Source organism: Falco rusticolus, chromosome 12, assembly GCF_015220075.1.
Source record: "Falco rusticolus isolate bFalRus1 chromosome 12, bFalRus1.pri, whole genome shotgun sequence".
Taxonomy (NCBI): Eukaryota; Metazoa; Chordata; class Aves; order Falconiformes; family Falconidae; genus Falco; species Falco rusticolus.
Window position 1 is genome coordinate 32,849,525 of NC_051198.1, and position 4,853 is coordinate 32,854,377.

The 4,853-nt window shown below is 53.4% G+C and overlaps 1 long non-coding RNA gene across 1 annotated transcript; it reads left to right on the forward strand.

Annotated features, from left to right (window-relative positions):
• LOC119156187 lies at positions 1-4,195 on the forward strand. Its single transcript, XR_005107009.1, has 2 exons — positions 1-1,969; positions 2,683-4,195. It is a non-coding gene; the product is annotated as an uncharacterized LOC119156187 (long non-coding RNA).
• Positions 4,196-4,853: the final 658 nt, after the last annotated feature.

The window sequence follows — 4,853 nt, forward strand, 5'->3', positions numbered from 1 at the left end:
AGCTGCTGAGTGTCAGCCTTGGTGACTGTCCCTATGTGCTCTCCACTCAGAGCAAATGCCAAAAAAGCTTGACCTAGTTTAATAAAGCACCTTCCACTGTGGGCTGTGTTACTTTGCAGCAGGCTAAGAGCATTAGTGGAAGTTCCCCTGCCAGGAGCATTTTGCTTGGCAGGCCCTTCTGTTTGGCTGGCTGGCAGTAGCTGGGTCAGCTGAACGCGCTGCCCTCGTTTCTGGCTGCATTCGCTGCCTGACTTTTTCAAATGTCGGTGGCAGATGTGAATGAGTGACTGGAGAAGCATTTATTTCGTGTTGTCTCTTATGCTCTGCTTGTGTCTGACAGATCAATTCTGGGGTCATGCTTCCTTAAACTTTGGGGGGTCAGAGCTTTGCTGCTGCCACAGCTCGTGAACCCAAAGCTTCTCCCTGGCTCCGGGACTCAGGGAGAGATTTGGGGCCAACTGGCTGAGAAGTGTAGCTCTCCTTAGCAGTGCCTGCACCTGCAGGCCCATAAGCACATGGACTTGTAGCTCCCAGCTCTGCAAAGGACAGCTGAGGCACAGAGCTGTGAAAGTCATGATGGTTTTGGAGCCCGAGTATTACTGGTGTGCCACAGCTATGGCATGTTCAACTGAAGGCAATGGGGCAATATCCCGATCAGCGTGAACAAGCAGAAGTATTGATCCCACCTGATGAAGCTGGCAGGATTGAGCCCATCTGGCTTTTTTGGAGGACATCTGTGGGATTCTGTGATAAAAAGCAGTTTTACCACAAGAACTGAAGAGCCCAGAGTGTTGAGAAGTGTGGTACAGGTTATCTTTGGGTTTTTTACCTTGTCTGAGACCCTTGCCCACCCCTTCCTCTGCCCATGGCCCAAGACCTCATTTAAGCTTAAGCCTCGGTCCCCTGTCCCTGCATTAGATATGTCCTTATCTCCAGCCCTGGCTGCTGCACGGACCTTGGACCTTGTAGCTTTGCCTCCAGCCCCTTCTTCTGCTCCAGCCCGGGCTCCCTGGAGGGCCCCTGGTCCCAGTTCATCCCCTCGCTGTGTTCTGGGGCTGTTGATGAGCCCTGTCCCACCCTCAGCTCTACTGGCTGTGCTGAGACCCCGTGGGACTGTGCCCTGTCGGGGGGACATGGCCAGTGCTGGGGCCCCCTCAGCTCCTGGCTCATCCCCTCCTCGCGCTGCTCCCTGGAACCTGGTCCTGCAGGGTCTTTCTGAGATCCTTGGAAGCCATCTCAGCACTCCTGCCAGGTACCGTCACCTCCCTCTGCACACAGGCTAAATCGCAATTTCCTGCAGTTATGAAGGGAAATGACCATGAGAGGATCCAGCTCACCACGCAGCCCTGCAGCCCTACGGCCGGGCTGCCTGCTGCTGTGGCCAACGCCCGTGTGCTCAGGATGTGCAATATTGCTTACCCGAAGGTGTGGGGACCTCTTGGTGAGTGTCTGAAGGTGCTAGGTTGGTTGTATTCATCCTTAACATGCAATGCCTTAGTATCACTGTAGTGTGGATCCTTCATTTACCGATCAAACCCGCACCCCAGTTTGAATCTTGGTGCTTTACCTCTTGATGACGACACCGGAGAGGTAAGACTTCAGATCCCTTTCCTTGTGGGATGCAGTGGTGATCTAGAGACCATTTCTGCAGGGTTCAGCAGGAAAGTGTCCTAAGTTAGGTCACTGCTGATGATGCTGGGCTCCTCCTGTCACCCAGCTTTGGTGGTGGCCCGCTGGTGAGAGGGTGCGAGGCCAGGTGCCTGGTTCTCCTCTCCAGGCGGCATGGCCCCAGGCTTGGCAAGGAGGGGTGAGGAGGACTCTTGGTGCCCACCTGGCTTGAGTGAGAAGAGCAGCCAACCTGCAGGCTCCACAGTGCAAATCCCTCATGAGCATCTCCCTGCTGTCCCCCTCTAACGTGGGGCATGGCTCACCGTGACAGTGGACCCTGGGGCAGGACCCAGGGCTCAAGGTGACACTTGCTGAAGCTTCTTTTCTGTGTCACTCACATGGCGTTGCTCAGCCTCTGTGAGCGAGTGGGCTCCCACTGTAGGATTTTGCAGTGGGGAAGCAGAAGCTCCTCTCCATGATAAGCTGGTGCGTGAGTGTTGGGGTGTGCGCTGGGTGTTCCTTCTGACCTTGCCAGAGGTGGGTGTGGGGATGTGTGTGCGTAGGACTGATGATGGGGAAACCTGTCTCTGCTTCCAGCCGGAGGAAAAGCACCGGTGACTCATGTTGCCCTCGTTGTACCGTGCCTTGCTGGGAGGCACCGTCCCCTCTTCCCCACCAGCTGAGAAACATCATACCTTGTGCCATGCCACCTCCACCCCTTCTCATTTAAGCACCCCAGGGTGATGGGGCTGGGGCGAGGCCACCACCAGCAAGCGAAGGCATGTCCCCCCGGTCCTTACCTCCTGGCCTGCATCTGCAGGTGGCTGGTGCTGGAGGTGGCTCTTGCTGCTCACCCGGCAAACGGGCGTCTTGGCTCCTCACAGCAACAGTCTGTAGGGCGTGCTGTGAGGCAACACCACTTCATCCTCTCACCTTAACGTGGAGAATGATGGGAAGAAAACATAAGCTTAAAACAAAACCTGGGTGTGTAAATGTTCTATCAATTAAAAAAAAAAATAATGTGAGCAAGTAGGAACCAGTGTGAGTGCTAAAAAGTAAAACTTTCTCCCTGAGGGACTCTTCTGAAGAGAGATCTTCTGCAAGATGTTCTCATAGACAAGCCAGACCCAGCAGCCTCCTCTCTGTCCTCCCGTGGAGTGCAGGTACCACAAAGGGCACAACCCCCAGCTGCAGAAGGAACTGGGAATCTGGCCTGGCCAGGGAATTCGTTTTAGATCTTGAATAAAAAAGTTAGCAAGAAAAGAATGGTCTCAGGTGAAGTGGCGACATTTACACTGAGCACACCCCTCTCCCTTGCCATAGGTTAAGTCCCCCCATCCGTACGGGTGAGCCGCAGCTTTCTTCCCTCCTTATGGGTCCAAGGAGGGAAGCCCTGACATCCCTGCAGAAAAGTTATTATCTCCAAGTGCCAGAAGTGGCTAAGGAGCTTAAAACCAGTGGCTTTAACATCAGTGAAGCCTGAATCCTCCTCGTTCCCAGTGATGTTGCCCACTCTTGGCTGTGGAGTGGTTGGTGAGGCTACTGCTGTCACCCTCAGAGGCCTCCGGTGCAGAGACATCCTGCCTTCCCTAGGGATGAGGGGACCATGGACCACTTCTCTCCGAACATCTTCAGCCCTCTGTCATCTCCCGATTGAATTGCTGCACTGACGAGTTCTGCCAGGCTGCAGATTGCTACATGACAGAGAGGACGATGAAACACCACCCTCCGTCACACGGCAGCAGTGACAGCTGCAGGGCTGGTGACCGGCTCTCTTCTCCCCTGCTTGCTCCATCACTGTTGTAGTCCTGGGTTGACAAAGGTGCCAGACAAACTGTGCTAGGATCCACCCTAAGCAGCTGCCAAGGGAAGTTTTTACCTCTGGGAACCAAAGGCCAAAAGCACAGTGATTCCCCCCCGCACTGGAGCATCAGGAGACTTCTGTGGTTAGTGAGCCTGTTGTTGCTAGTCAACAGAGCTGGATGAAGCCAACCGTGCTGATGAGGAAGAGGCTGGAGAAAAGTTTGGCTCACTTTTTTTTTTTTGGGGTGACTTCGGTTTGCAAATGCAGCCATGCTAGTTCTGAGCATGTCTTCTCTGGAGGAGAGGGCACCGGAGCTATTTACAAAGATGCTCTTCACATACCGTGTTGCAGCTTGTCCGGGTGAAGCTGGATGTGCCAAGCTCTGGTTGTGCAAAGGTGTGACGCGGTGAACTTGGGGGTCACAGGGCTGGTCCCCAAAGGGGTGTCTGGGAACCCTCCAGGAGCTGGCTCCCCTCAAGAAAAGCAGTAGCCTCTAAAATTAAATTAGCTTTGGACCTCAGCATGGCTTGGCTGGGCACGTTGGCTAATTACACTGACCTTCCCTTGTTAAAACTCATGGGGCTTGTTAAGGTGGCTACAGATTTTTTAATTATCTATTTTTCCTCCCCAGATAGTAGGCCTTTTCACTGCTTTCCAGATTACATAGCTGGGACTGTTTTTCATATTCAATCTGACACTTTGTCTCCTGCACAGCCTGGGTAGCTCAGTAAAAATTATTTTTCCTGTAAAATGTTGAGAGAATAATGAAATATAGTGTTTCCACATGTCTGATGTGCTTTTTGCCCAGCTGGCGTGCTCAGAGGCTTTCCAACAAAACTGGCTCTGGGATCTCAGTGTGATAAGAAGCTGGAGAACTGGGAAGAGACTTTTTTGCTCTGTGCTGTTTTAAACTACCCTCTCCCAACTATAGCCAGTGTTTCTTGCGGAGGCTTGTGATGGGAAAGCAAGAAGCAGCAGTGTTCAGGTATTAGTGGAAAAGGAGCACGGACATGCTTTCAGCAATACAGCACAAATCAAGAGCTCTCAGAAAAATCTCATTTTGACCCCTTGATTGCCACCTCTAATGGGAATAAAGCAAGCCCCACGCCTGCACTCGCCGAGGGAAGCAGCTGCTGTAGAGGAGCCCACTCTGCAGCACAGGAGGGTACAGCTAGGTGTTTCATCCCCTGAGCAGGCGTCGTGGGGGTCCACTGTGCCTGGAGCTGCCCGGGGAGGGGGGGGCAAGTGTCTTTTGTGCAGAGGGGGGACAGGCTGATGTGTGGGCAGGACTCACGGGGAAAAAGGCTGGTCTGTGCCGGGGTCTGGTGGGGTAGGATTCACCAGGGAACAGCTGTGGCTGCTGTGAACCTATTTTTCCACCTCATCACAAAGATTGTCAGCTCAGTGCTAACCACAAAGCTTCTCAGCTGATGGCTGGGGG